At 35.3% G+C, this 15,941-nt stretch overlaps 1 protein-coding gene across 4 annotated transcripts in view; it reads left to right on the top strand.

The window, feature by feature from the left end:
• Positions 1–15,941, top strand: part of LOC110830146 (somatostatin receptor type 2) — a 169,745-nt gene that overhangs the window by 52,361 nt on the left and 101,443 nt on the right. The window contains exon 1 of one of the 4 annotated variants that reach the window (XM_087352976.1): positions 13,286–13,304. The exons of the other annotated variants lie outside the window; for them this stretch is intronic. The gene's annotated coding sequence lies outside the window, so the exon portion shown is untranslated. Of the gene's footprint in view, positions 1–13,285; positions 13,305–15,941 lie in introns of those variants that run through there. 4 annotated transcript variants of the gene reach the window in all.

Here is a 15,941-nt window from a genome sequence, read left to right as displayed (position 1 = left end):
TCAGGCGTATCGAGCCACGACTCTAGTGCCTGGTGGGAGAACAACAGCTGTGAAGTGGTTTGATTTATGACGAGTTCTGTACTTCTATGGCTACGTCTGCGAATGTGGTGTTCCAGTGCGTGCAATCTTGGGCCATGATTAATCACCACGTGAATTGCAGACTTCTGCGGTTTTGAGACAAGACTAAAATCTATGTTGCTGGCTTCGAACCCAGTTCGAATGACAGCACATGAGAACTAAAAATTATGATACTCCCACCAGGAGTGTATTGTAAAAATAAATAGCTCTCAGGGGACAGATGGTTTATGTTAATCGTGTTATCCCGACTAAAACTTTGAAAAACAAAAAAATAAAAAGTATCCTGTCTTATTTTCATGCTTCAGTTCCACTCCGTACACTGTAATACAGCAGAAGTGATCAGATAAAATGCGTTGTTAGCCAGCTTAAACTAACCAGGCGCGGTCACCATGAGAGTAAGCCTAAAATAGCTGGCTTACGACGCCTGGCTGGCTGGAGGTGGATAACGATGCATTTTATCGGACGTATTTTCCTGTAGATGTAGTACGCATGGTGAAAAATTAAAATCACGTATAGTTTTTTTTTGTTCGGAATGTGTCACAAGTTTCAGCCGCGAAGAGTACGATATGTTAATAAAGACAAATTATATTTATATGATTTTGATTTATCTGGTTTATAATAAATTCAAACGACGTGTTCTTTTGAATACGGTAGTGAAACTACGTGTTTCTAAAAAGATTTATATCTTACTAGTGTAACACCCGTCAGATTTCGACCAAAAAAATACCTTAATCTTGGAATCTGACTGTCAATTTTTCTGTGTAAGTATTATATTCCTTTGAGATTCCGTTATAAGTATTTTTTTTTATTTGATAATATATATTCGGAATTTATTTTCACAGTCTTCTAAGTCTATCGGTTAAAACTCCTGTGTACTATTCTGTAAGTACCACAGTGAACCTGAAAATGTACCTTTCTGACTGAGTTTTATTGCGATTGCAAATAACGAGATATTGCCTTAAATTATGTCAAAACCGCTTCCTTCCAGAACTGTGCGTTCATTAATCATCGTAACATTTAATGCTGTAAAATCTTACTTAGTGAAAGCGTCGTTAAATAAACACACAATAGATCGTAATTTATCATCCAAAAGCTTCCTGTCATTGGATGCTACGTAGTCTGTGTTTATCGGGATATTTAGTTGAGGAAACTGGTATCTGGACTCAATCCAGGGACTACGCTTTGCAAATCAGTAGCTGTAAATCATACGAAACCATTATTGAGTGACGTACGCTGTACGTCGTTAAATCCTGGAGATGTGAACTCGTCGTAAGTTAGTTACCAACTCCCCCCCATTCTCCGAACTAAATGTAACATTCCTCCATTTGATGATCATTTCGACTCCATCCGGCCCACACAATCACGCTATCTCGAGTCAACACCAGAAACTAAACGAAGACAAATGAATTGACAGCCAAAAAACCATTGATTTGTGATGAGACTGTTTTATCTTGTCACAGTTTCCTTCGAGAAGGGAGTTTTTACAAACCATAAGATGGTAGTATCTTTAGCGCTTTGCCAATCTTTAAAGCAAAATGTGGTTGCTAGGCTCGTCACTGAAGCTTCTTCAACATGGAAGCTCTTTTGTTCACAGAAATCCCTTAGAGACGACTTAAAAACAAAATGATTTCGCTATAAATTCCATCAGTTGTACGCGCTTTAAGCAAACAAACTTTTCTTAAAGCCACAATTTCAACTTTAATATTTTTAATGTTTTAGGCGAGCTTTGGTTGTAAATGATAAATATATTGGTTGAATAGTGATTTAGGTTTCAAGTTATTCAGTTTTAATAATTAAATCATACTACATAATTTAATACTGTTCTCTTGTGAATATATTAATGAAGCTTCTGAGAATTTATTTACTTAGGAAACTATCGGCTTTTCAAGAACGAATCTGATTTACGATGTTAGCTCAATTTAATATAATTTTATAATTATTTAATCTCTTTGAGTAACTATGCTGTATATTCTCTTGAGCTATCATCAAAAGTTGTCCACAATGTGACTTATTTACGAAAGAAACTTCACTACAAAAACACATTACAGAGTTGTTTTTACATGAGGAGTAAATAATGACATAGTTTTTCAGTATCACGTTCTTAAAGAAATGGTCGTAGGAACAAACCCGATTTTCAGGATAAAATAGACTCAGCTGCGGTCCGAGTCTTAAAGACGACAAATGAAATACATCTATACCGAAGGCTTAAATGAATGATTTCCTGAGATAATTCAACAAACATTCCAGCAACGAGGAATAAACTAGTTATAGTTCACATAATTGTGTCAAATCGAGTATTAATCCACAAATTAATTTGACTGAGAAAGAGATCAAAAGAGTTACTAGAGATATTTATTATACGATGAGTTAAATAGAACATCTGTATTTGTCTACTGTTAACTACCTTAAGAATAATACTCGGGTTTATATGAAATGTCCATTTCATTGTTACGCCAAAAATTTGAGTTAAAATTCCGTCTGTTCTATTTTCGGACTTTTTCTCTCTCTCTCTCTCTCATTTTTTCAGCAGTTTATGGGTGTGGTTCTTTTGGGCCGTGACGTCACAATGAAAGTTGCGTGTGAGCTGTTTTGCTTCCTGTGTCCTTTGAAGTCACCGCAATAGAATGGAAATCGCGTTAATGTTACCTTGGTAACTTCACGCCATGTTTAAATATTTACCCGGATAACTTGATTTTGTGGAAAAGGGAAAAAGCCCATTTAAGTATTTATTAAATCTTGTCCGTCTAATCACAATAAATTCTTATTAAATATTAAAATATTACAATATTACAATAATTAACATTTAAAATATTTAAAATATTAAATGATGTTCTTTATCGAAATATTCGATTTATATTAGACCATCAATTTTTCATTTTCATTTTAAATGTTAATTATTGTAATATTTTAATATTTAATAAGAATTTATTGTGATTAGACGGACAAGATTTAATATATACTTATTATATCACAATATGACGCAACTTTACCATCTTATCAGTGATTTTTGAAATGACAATTGAACTTTTGAATTCGTGTATTGGCCTATGTCAACGTGGTCCAGAAAATAATAATGTGGGCCATCTGATGCAACTTCGTTCAATATGACATTTGAATTTCAGACACACGTGGTATGCGGCACCATGACTGCTGTTCCAATTTATTCATAATCAGTTATACGCTTTATCGTATTTGCATTAATTATCCATAGGATAATGTAAAATGAATTGGAACAGTCCTAAAAATTTATAATCTAATATCAATTTTTTTTGGTGGATGTAATACAGTCGAATAATTCTATAAAAGTTTAAATTAGAAAATTGTATAATCCGTGATAAAATTGCAAAATTTCTCTTCACACGACAAAATTTTCGAGTTGCAGTTGATGCTGAAGTTTTCTTTAACACAATATTGCCCCAGCTTCGTATATTTGAAGCCTCTTCGTCAAATCTCTGCCCAGTTTTTTTTTTCGATTTTCAGTAGGCTTGGCTTGGCGTGGACTTTAAGCATATAGATGGAACCGGATTTTTTAATTTCTAAAAACCGATAATAGCAAATGGAGTTCATGCGAACTTCTGAGATGAAAGCGACAGCTACGCCGCTTGGTGTAGGTATCTCAAACTTTGTGTAATAAAAAAATCAATTTAAATTAATATGTTTTTTTGTGACTAATAAAGTAATGTGATTTTCCTGGGATGTGTAAATACTTTTAAATTTTATGACAGTAGCTGATAAATCATTGCGGCTAAGAATTTTATATTTTATATAAATATTCACCATAAACTTTGACGGAAATCTCACATGAGATATTTTTACACTATAGATAAGAATTTTAAAATCCCCAGAGTAGAGTCATTTTACCGCCTTGTTTGGTAACGGTAATGAATATCCGCGTTAGACCCTTCTTTTGTCAAGGGGATCGAGTTTGGGAACCACCATATAAAAGAAGCGAGTATACTGACCCGGTTCACTGAAATGTCGGGGGTTTTGCCAGTATGGCACGGGGTAGGCATACGTAAGTATGACGAGGGCTAAACAAATTAAAAGTTTGACTCTTAAAACAAAACTGCTTCAGAATACAGATGAAGGATGCTAATAGAACGAGCTGCCATGAAAATAAGGAGCGCGTGTCTACACGTGTCAAATATTGATTAGTTACGCCAGTTCCCACGTGGCCTACTTCTCGCGTTGAGGTAAAATTACACTCAGGTGGACCACACCTTAATAATTAGGCCTGTGGTAGGTAAAACCGCTCAGAAATATTCTGTGTGCAATTGTTGTTTCTTTTTCGACATCAATATCTAGTATTCTTAAAACTACTTTTTTAAACACGTCAATAAAAATTAATTTATTGGAATACAGAATCTAATTATAACCCGCCAGTATTCTTTCTTGCTTAGTGCTACAGCTGCTGAAAGAGCCCTTGCCGGGACACGAACTCACGACAATTTTCCGGAATATTTTGACCTGTCTAAAATCTCATACTGTTCTGATGGAATAAACATACCAAGTTTGGTGCAGAATCGGTTTATTCGAGCTACAAGCGAACATACACATATAATCTCATTTTTGTATGCGATGACACAGGAAAATATAATATTAAAAATTTTGGTATTCTGAGTTGTGACGCCATGTAGTCTTGTACGTGGTTACCGACGTTTCGGTCAAACGTGCCATAACCATTTTGGATTTCCACCCTTAAGATGGAAAAGAAACGTTTATAACTACCCGTATTGGATATCTTTATCATCGCCAGGAGTTTAAGTAACCTCGCGATAATTTGTGGGCCTTTCATGGTCTAGCAGACTTGCGCATAGCACAAACTAGTGGCTGGGTAAGGACTAATGTTTTTGTATCGAGTAGTAGATAATTCAGGGCTGAGGGAGTAGACAGAGATTCCCGGCAGGGGAATATCTGTCTCAAATTCATCAATTTCCTGAGCTTAAGCTCTGACTGAAAGCGACGTCACTTCCTGCAAGTCGTCGTCATACGAGCACAATTGAAGCGCAACACTGAAAATAGAGTGACAGAGGGTCCCTCGGGAAATCTCGAGGTTGTCTCTTTTATAGTTACTTTTATTCTACGTTTTACCCGTACAGAACGTCTCTGATTCTTACATAAACTTAGTGTTTCGTGTCAAATTTGCGAGCATTAAATTCTTTACTGTACACGAAAAATTACGACTGTAGTATTTATAGCAGTCGGATTCTGTTATAAAAATCATTTTACCAGGATAAAATTTCGTCGTGTTTGTGCACGAATTAATGTGACGTCGGTGGGTAGAAATTTCTCTCAGGCATTTCACCTTTAAAATGCTTCTAGATCTTGGAAAATCAAAGACGCAGATTTATAAAGAATTAAAATGAAATATCAGGGCTATATACTAGCTAAAGAATCCTTTCTTAAGCAGATTTTTTCGTAAAATACATTATATCGAAATAATTAAATAATACTGAACTTTATATTAATGCATAATAGTGTGAAATACAAGATTAAATTCAAGCTCTTTTCGCTTTATTCGGTGTTTTCCAGCAACGACGAAGTAATTTTTTTCGCATCTGTATACAATGTAGTTAATAATCCAAATTGGAAAGTAATTGTCACCGCTGGTGAGTGCAATTATGAAATTTAATTGAAATACGTACACGTAATTATAGAATTAATTGAAAAGCTAAAAAAAATTAACATTTGTAGGATTTCGAGTGGATTTCCATTGTCCGTACTAAATGTTCGTTAATTCCATAACATGGATTTTGCTCGAATTGTGCGGGATCTTACAGAATCGATCAATCGAATTTGCCCACGGAATAAAACATAATAACAGGGATTTTTTTCTCAAAATTGCAATATCGCATTAAATTTCGGATGCAATTTTCCTAGTTTGTACCCCCACTTATCTCAGTCATACTTTATTTACAATGCAAATGGAATTAACACCATATAGACACCACATTTACCTATATTATTAAAAAATCACTAATAAACACTAGAGATACAACACTGAAAAAAGCAATTTTTTTCAATCCACTGCCTTCCTATATGTTTTGTGTGTCCCGTGCATATTTTTAGTCTAATTGGCAACCCTGCGGGACGCATATAAATATTTCTTTGCCCGTTTGTCTGTACGCACTGCTTTTATGAGACATTCAAGGCGAATTCCGGGTTAGTGCCTTAAATCAGGCCACGACCGCCTCTTTCCACGTCTTTCGAAATTAATTATTCATTAGACGCTACGTAATCTGGGCTAATGTCAGCGTCGTTAAACAATAGTAATGTTGGAAACAGTAGCAATGGAGCAGCGGATATAGGACAGAAATATTTCCAAGGGATCATACGAGACAGATTTCGTTTTGTAAAGACGGGCAGGTAGTAGATTTTTTTATTTAGTGTTCTGTCTGACGACAGGTCCATATGAACAGGATCCTTCCATCCTTTTCTCGGACTGGGACCTGTTCATATACGTTCTTGGCAGATGATCCAGAAGTGGTTTGCCATTGCCTTCTTCTGTGTGTGAATGGAGTAATTGTTGGGAAGCCACGGAGGAAAACTCCGTGTTGCCTAGACCACGGCCTTGCCCAACACAAGTTATAAATTCGAACCCGAGACCCCAGGATTACAAGGCCAGCGTTCTAACCGCTAGACCACCGTGGCTCTCAGACGTTGTTACTGACTCGTAAATCTGTGAAGTCCTTTGTGAACGTCAGACAGAAGTTCAGTAAAGGAACTTCAGAAATGGGAGGGTTTTTTTTAAGACAAAGAAAATAATAAAAGAAATTCGGGCACAAGACTTTACCATTTACATTGAAAAAAGGGCAAAAGAGAAACTTCCTGGATCCGCTTGTCGCGACCTCAAACAAACGGCATCCATTTCCCGCCCTGGCAACTGACCTCGTTGAGGTCTGCACACGTTCCTGAAGGGTCAGACAAGAAGTAAAATTTTGATGGGGAAGCCGTAACACTGCTAGACCGAGAAGAATGTTGGAGAAGACAGTTTACTCAAATGGATGATGTCTTTTGTTCGCTTTCGAGCGGTTAGCACTTCTGATTCGTGTTCTTAGTTCAAATCTCGGCCCGGGAAACCACTGACATTACTGAGGTTTTCATGATTTTCCTCACTACTTCTAGAAAAATAGCGGGATATTGCCTTAAACTAGACCACGATATATTCTTTCCATTGCAATCTTTATTAATCATCCTATAGTTTGAAATTTGATAGATTTTATCACGTCCTGTGACAGGTTGTAGTTGGCCTTGACGTTGCTTCAAAATAGATCAAAGTGTGTAAAAAAACTTTTCTTTTTAATTTTTTAAATGTAATTTCCATTATGAATATTGTTTTTATGCGTTGTACAGCCTGACGTGAGTAACTCTTCAAAATTGCTTATTTTCATTACTCAGACTAATTTTATAAGAGCTAACCACTTTTCGCCTTAATTTGTATTCAGGTAACGTGCGACAATCGATATTTCAGACCGTTCCATTTTTAAAGCCGGCATTTATGCGGAAAGACTGAGAAAAACAACGAAACCATCAGCTGATCTCTTAGCCGAGAGTTGAACCCGGGACCTCTCGAATATAAAGCAATAATGATAAACACTCAACTGGAAGTTTTGATTAAATTTACCTATTTATTATTAAGTCAAAGCATAATGAGAAGTTCGTGACTGTCTGTTAGCCGGCAGATTTAATTTTCAATTAAATTTTAAAATGGCATGTGTTCGGTACGTATTGTTGAGATGAAATAATTTAGCTTGGATTCTATCATATTTTAAATGAAATTCGCATTAGATTTTCCTCTAAACCTACCCATTAAATAATCCACATATAGAATAAATACAAAAAAAATTATGATATACGGATTTGCACTCATAATTTGTTTAGACGTGGTGAATATTTAAACAATTATTGGGAGAAATTATAATTATAGTTTAATTTAACCATTCCGTAAAAATAGTTTTGCAACTAGGACATAATTTATTTGATTATTGGCTTACTTTTTCTTATTTTTATTAATTAATTTATTAATTAAATATTAATTTATTTCTTATTTTAAGTGTGTTTTATTAAAAAAATTAAGTTTATATAAATCAGAGCGTATATGACGTCGATTAACTTATTTAAATATTACACTGTATTGACAATGTCATTACTGCGTAGAACAAATAGACAATTTATATTACAAATTATTATTAAAATATGAACTTTAACATGATCTGAATTTTTCGTTACATGTTTTTCTCTCTTCCTCTCTCTCTCTCTCTCTCTCTCTCGCTCTCTCTTGTTTCATCGTACTTTCACTCTGTCCTCATTAACAACAGATGACAACGAACCAGATGTTTCTGTAATCTCTCTAAAAGTATTCATTTCTGCCATCTCTGTATTTCAGCGTACAGGATTTTTTTTATTTCCTTCTATGTTACTGCACTACATAAACAAATTTTATGTTTTTCTTTTAAATGTTACCGTAGTGGCACAAATTGACGTCAGTGGATGATATTTAACACGGCTCTGTTCTCTTATTTGCAACATTTACATTATGAAGCTCACTTTACAAAACGTTTCATCCACTCCGCTGATCCTTCAAGCAAATTGTATTACTACGGATTTGGAAGGAAAGAAAGTAATTAAGATTATTTGGGATTAGAGGACGAAAGAAATCGGAAAATGAAGAAGTTCTTTCAAACAGCAGAACTCTCTTTTTTTACTGCAGAAAAACAGTTGGCCCCTGCATTAAAACCCCTTATATAAACAATGTCTTCAAACCTTGCCCCTGCTTTAAATAGGCCACATGACCTTAAGGCTAATCAGTATAAACCACAGTACATGATCGTGTGAACAATTATTCCGTAGGAGTATCGTCTTTGTAATCTAATAGTTGTTCAGCTGTTCAAGAAATTTCTCCCGCCATTCTTTGTATCATAAATTTCATTACTATGTCAAAAACCCTTCCACTGTGCTCTGTCTCAGTTGGTTGAACCCGGTTCACATGTTTACACAATATTTTTATGTCCGTTTTCATATTCCTTCCATCTAAGACTTGGTCTACCGAGTTGTCTTTTTACGCATTTCTCGTATTTTCCATGTGTATGACTTTTTATCACCTTCATAATTCTTGGTGAAGAGTACATGTTATCAAGCTCCTTGTTACGTAATTTTCTCCATGCTTTCAAGACTTCATAAGATATAGCTTATAATTCTAGTACAGTTATGAATTATGAAGTGATGATAATATGGTATAAAAATGCCATGGCAGACTATATTTCAAGGCGCTATTATAGAAGTCCCGTTGACAAAGTTAATAGATCGAAGGTAATTTTCGGAATTGCCTGTCTCTGGGTCGGGACACGAATGCAGAACCTCCAAAATCCTGGGCACATATCGGCCCTTATCAGTACCCAAGTCGTGATCATACTGTGATGTCTATAAGCTTACTAGTCCATAGGGTAAATCCTGGTCACGTTTCAAGAACTTGCCAGTTCACCCCACATTACCCTTCGACGTGGATCCCAGTGTGTGTGTGGACTGTGGGTGGGGGACATACCAGGTAAAGCTGTGACTTAACCGTAGTCGATGTGTGATCTAGAAATAAAAGGGTTTAGAGCAGTGGAAACAGAACTACTCTAGGTTTCAAAAACTGTAAAGTGTTAACTTCGCAATCTTTTTATGTTATTTAATATCGTGGTTCTGCATAAAGGTACAAAAGAACAGAGTAAATAATTTTCTTTATACACTGTAAAAAAAAGTGTGTGGTCGACTAGCAGTCAATTAAAGACGAAAGTAAGAAACATTTAGAGACGAAAGATTTCACTTTAAGGAAGATTTACGGACCGCGATTAACCCTCAGTGAACGTAACGATTACGAAATGTGATTGGTCTGACTAGCAATTATAGAATGACGTCATATCGATGAAAATGCTTTCATTAGACTAAAATAATTAGAATTGACGGGGAAACATGAGTTCTAATTGTAAACAGAACATTTGATGAGTTATTTAAAGGCATTGAATCACATTCAGAGGTTATCAAACTCTGAATGAGATGATAAAGTGATTATACGTACACTCTAGACTAAAAATAATGCGGAATGGATCACCTCACAAAATCAAATTTATAAACATAATAAATTTAATTTTTTCACCTTTATGTCAGATTAATATATTTTTATTTTGTACTTATTTGATATTGCGATTTATAATATTATATTTTATATTTAGTTGACACATATCACATGTGACGAAACAACTTCCAGTGGATTTACGTATCAGTAATTTTTCTTTAAACCAACATATAATATTGTAATTAATTAAACTTTTAGTAATATGTTTTACAGATTTTAATATACGCGTATTTATTTTTTTTATTTCTAGTGTTCTATCTGACGACAGGTCCATATGAACAGGATCCTTCCATCCTTTTCTCGGACTGAGACCTGTTCATATACGTTCTTGGCAGATGATCCAGAAGTGGTTTGCCATTGCCTTCTTCTGTGTGTGAATGGAGTAATTGTTGGGATGCCACGGAGGAAAACTCCGTGTTGCCTAGACCACGGCCTTGCCCAACACAAGTTATAAATTCGGGCACCACCGGGAATCGAACCCGAGACCCCAGGATTAAAAGGCTAGTGTTCTGACCGCTAGACCACCGTGGCGTATACTGCGTGAAAAACATTATTTTTTTCAAATTTTATTTTATTTTTTGAAAAAATATTCCAACTTCTTCTTGTGTCTGCTACGTACAAAGGCTACAGTCGTCAAGGTTTCTATGGTTACGGCATTATTCTTGATCTTTATCGAGCCGCCTTTGTCTTTTATGAGCTAGCAGTTAATTTTAACGTTTGTTGACTTATTTCCCGCTTACTTTATGTTGAACGAAGAAAAGATAAATAACAAATGAACGCGCTCTGGGTCAGAAAGTAATAAACTAACAATTCCCAGAAGCGATGATTTAGATGATATTAGTCACTAGGTTTTACTCGTGGCTCTACCACATTGGGTAGTACACATATAAACTCAGCAGTTCTTACGTACGTGAAGTTTTGGGGTCGAATTAAATTCATTTCTGTATAAGAGTAAGGTTCCAAGTTTTAGTCTTACGGATATGTAAATTTGCCTATAAGAAATACAGTCAGTTTATATTAGCCTGTGAGATGTAGACTAATATGTCTATTATTAATTGTTTTAAATGAAGGCATGCAAACATAACAAGTGTGGGTTGTCTTGTTTTTATCTGCCGCCCTGTGGTCAAATAGATTTATAAACCACGAAAGTCCTAATTAACACGTTCTAATACATGTAAAATATAATATTAAGTTTGTAAGTAAATATATTTATTCTTAAGATGGTAAAGTTGCGTCATATTGTGATATAATAAGTATATATTAAATCTTGTCCGTCTAATCACAATAAATTCTTATTAAATATTAAAATATTACAATAATTAACATTTAAAATATTTAAAATATTAAACGATGTTCTTTTTCAGATTTTTATTCCATTTTTAATAACACACTCGATGTTGTTCTGTCCATCTGGTAACAATCTGATAAAAATGTACGCTGGCATAATGTATAATTGCATTTGAATTATTTATCATTTTGAAGCTTTATATAATTATATACACCTGAGGATGGTTCTTTTAGGAACTGAAACATGTCGTGAAACATGAAAAATTATGGTCTAATATAAATCGAATATTTCGATAAAGAACATTATTTAATATTTTAAATATTTTAAATGTTAATTATTGTAATATTTTAATATTTAATAAGAATTTATTGTGATTAGACGGACAAGATTTAATATATCTTTATTCTTGTGTCATTCCTAAGAGTTTTATATAAATAATATAGTCTGAAGTGTTAGGTTATGTTTCTTTAAGAATTTGGCATTCCCCTTCAAGAATGAAAATACCAGAATAAAGCATATTTAATCATAAACACAGCTAAGAATCCCATATAAGTCCTAGCGTTGGTTTCCTCCAAGAAAGGAAGTTGTCATGAGGTTTCAATTAAAAGTTGGTTTACTTCACTTGAGTATTAAGTGAATCTGCTACGGATCCGCGCACAAGGCTAATTAGTGCCTCGGTTCATCTTTCATCTATCACAGGAGAATAAATACGTTCGACTCGTGTTACAGACCGTAATTATCACCTTCAGTCACAATGCTAATTATCGCGAAGGGATGTACTGTGTTAAAACAGAATCCTTGACTATGGTGACAGCGTAGACATTAAAGTTTCTTAGCTGCGTCTCATACAGTGACCGCGTATTAATGGTATAAGTGGTTACCGGCTCCCAGAAAATATCTGTGTACACCTATTATACATAAATAATAACTTTGTAGGCTTGTGACACGCAAATTTTAAACAGAGCGCGGGGCCGATGTAGCAGATTAGTCATTTGAAAAAGATCATTGTTTCGTCATCCAGGTCATTGTCGGACAGTAATGTTCTAGCGGTTAGAACGCTGGCCTTGTAATCCTGGGGTCTCGGGTTCGATTCCCGGCGGTGCCCGAATTTATAACTTGTGTTGGGCAAGGCCGTGGTCTAGGCAACACGGAGTTTTCCTCCGGGGGCTTCCCCGGTTTCTCCGTGGCATCCCAACAATTACTCCATTCACACACAGAAGAAGGCAATGGCAAACCACTTCTGGATCATCTGCCAAGAACGTATATGAACAGGTCCCAGTCCGAGAAAAGGATGGAAGGATCCTGTTCATATGGACCTGTCGTCAGACAGAACACTAAATAAAAAATAATAGTCACTGTAATCACCTCGGCCTCCATTGTTACGCAATAATGAAACAGGTAATGCGGGTTGCCTACCGCCTAAGGAAAAAAAAACCCGACGACAGACAGACATGGACGGCTCACGCGAAATACTAATACAAAATAACAATGTTTTTCTGATAATTGTGACATTATCAAACACTGATTCATCTGAAGATGACTATTCTGGGATTTTGCGCTGTGTAATCCCGCAGAGATTGACCGACGTTTCAGAGGTTATTAGCTTCGCGATGGGGCGGTAAGCACTTCTGAGAATTCGGTCGGTCTCTGCGATGCAGCATCCCACAAGACAGTCATCTTCAGAGCCAAGGCATCAGGAATAAGTGCATTCTCGTGTCGTGTTGGTTGCCTGAGTTGAACTTATGATTCAAGTCTTCGCCGTTTCAGATCCTTTAGTGAGTTCTTGTAATCCGCCACTGCTCTATGCACTCCACAATTTAAGTAAGTACGCGCAGAATTTATAAATCTGTAATCTCAGAGAAAGCCATTCTGGTGCATTATGAACGTAGCAAGCTCACGCACTGACAAATTAAAGTTATTTGTTTTAATCATAGGCGTTTCAAAACATTATCCATCACTTGGCCCAGAGAATTAGTTATTCACGCTCAGCCATTTTAAGGATTAATAGGGTACATTTTCTGTAAATTTATCTTCCTTATACCTGGTCCAAGCCTTAATTAACTAGTATCAGTTAGACACATTTGCATGTAGCGATTAGTAACTGATTATGAAAAGTGTCCCTTTTTGGATATTTTTAGGACGGCCTGGGCTGGGAACTGATTGCAGTAATACCTTATTCATAGGCCTACATACGTATAGACATACATTGTAATAGACGTGATAAAATATAATAGATTATGTGTCAGTTAAGTTTTATTTATGTGAGGCATAGACCTAGAATTTTATTTTATCTTGCAAAATTATTAAATTCATATAAAATATCTGGGATCTCGAATTATGGATTTTATACCGTCACAGCTCACGAGGACCGAGACAAAGGGATTTCATGTCCTGTTTCATAAGACTGTTCTGACTTCCTATTCGTTTGATGTCCTCAGGACACGTTCACAACGCAGTCCATATTGAATATGAATCCCTCTTATGTGAGAGACACGAGGATAAGAACAGGAACTTGTGTGAACAGCTAGTTGCCATGGTTACGTGCCCTCAAGTAATGTGTGAGCCCACTTCCCCAGTCTTAGGACAGATAAGACTTACGAGACCTACGTTGTCTTTAATAACAAATGAGGAAGTCAACTTGCCTGACCCACAAAACAATTTCTCACATTCGTAGCATTATATAACCTTATGTATGTTAGAAGAAAGAAAGCAAGTTTAAATAAATAATAAAATTAATATATTATTACAAAATTTGTTTGTTTTTTTGCGTGTGTATCTCTGGAGAAAGATTTCGTTATTATAAAACTGGAAATTCAAAACGGTGTGAAATTGCTTGGACAAAAGAATGAATTCTATAATAATAATTACTCTCAGAATTCTATTATCAGAGCAAAATCTAAGAAATTAGTTGTGTGATAATCGAATCCTGTAACTACCAATCTGTTTATCTCTCTGTACAGTTATCTGTCAGTCTTTCCGTGATTTAATTTATCTATTATCTAACTTTCTACCATAAATAAATCCTTTTAACCATGTGTCTGTCTGTGTTTATATAATTATCCATCTGTCTGTTTATCCATCTGTCTGTTTATCCGTCTATCTGTATTAATCCCGTAACTAATTTCCTACAGACGAGTTACGCGAGAAGCTTTAATCCTTAAGACTTTGTTTGATTTTTGTAGCAAGCGAATGTACGTGTCTGTAGGGCGCACAGAGCGACTGAAAAGTGGCGTCCGTGAATCAGAACACACAGACAGACGACTGTCTAGTGACGTAATCACAATTAATCGCATTCTTGATCAATGGCTGTCAGCTCTTCGACTTCCTGGTCGAATGAACGAGGCGGAAGTGGGTTTTATTGGCTTCCGTCCAAGTTTCTCACTTCTCGTCCAGCTAATGAATTCGCTTCGACATATATGTTATTTCCGTCTTCAGGTTTGTTGTTTTAACTTTGAAAAAAAAAAAATAGTTCTTAACTAAATTAGCATTTTAATAGTTTAAAACTCAGTGGTAAGTATATTTACAATCTGATTTAACAATATGAAATTGCATCTAAAGATTTCTTGTCATTCTCAGAAAATAATCGATTATTTCCTTAAAAGGGATAATCCGTCGGGCTTCGTAATGGTGAAGTGTTGTGTTTTCAATGCGGTACGGACTGAAATCTTAAATATTATTTAGCGAGCTTTTGGTTAGAGGAGTATTTGGGACTTTTGCGTCTCTCTAAATGCTGAGAAATATTGATAGGGTTTAAAACACGAATTAAAACTAAACAGTAATCATGTAATCCGTTCTTTAAAAAAATAATAGTTTCCAAGTACGTTCTTTGCATTTTTCTCACCATATTGGCCGTGATAGTCGTTTCATGTAGAGGTTAATCTTTTACTGCAGATAAATGTTCTTTCAGCCCTAATTTTATATTTCTGTCCTTGTTAGTTCCTCACAGAAACATTTAATCTGTAATTATATTAAATTAAATATAAATCTTAGAAAAGTAAATTAAAATAGTATAATAATAAATAAATTAAGAGAAAAAGTTGTATTTCTCATACAATTATTATTCAGTAAGCAAGACGATCAAAGTGTGTATTTAACGCAACTCGATGCAACCTGAATATACATAGGCGTGTTCAACACGAAACTGTCTGAGGGGCCACTCGTTATTTCAATGGAGAAATTCTAAAACAATTACCGTCGACTTATAACAAGCGCTTCTACGTAATACAAACAAAGGAACACCTAGTCTAATATTATCGTTTCCTGAAAGTAAACTTACCGTTAAAGCTATTGTTCTGATAACGAAAACTCTCGCATCTTCAGGGCTTAAATTTAGCAAATCGGAATGCAGTCAATATTGGCACAGAATTATTTCTCATTCGGTTTTCATTGAGATAACCGTTACCATGACAACAACAGGTACGACACTAAGAACGTGTTTAGAGAGTCTTGTTGCATGGT

Source organism: Zootermopsis nevadensis, unplaced genomic scaffold (assembly GCF_977971745.1).
Source record: "Zootermopsis nevadensis isolate Lab colony 2312 unplaced genomic scaffold, Znev_1.0 Znev_ptg000021l, whole genome shotgun sequence".
NCBI classification, from domain to species: domain Eukaryota; kingdom Metazoa; phylum Arthropoda; class Insecta; order Blattodea; family Termopsidae; genus Zootermopsis; species Zootermopsis nevadensis.
This window is presented reverse-complemented; position numbering and strand designations above follow the sequence as displayed.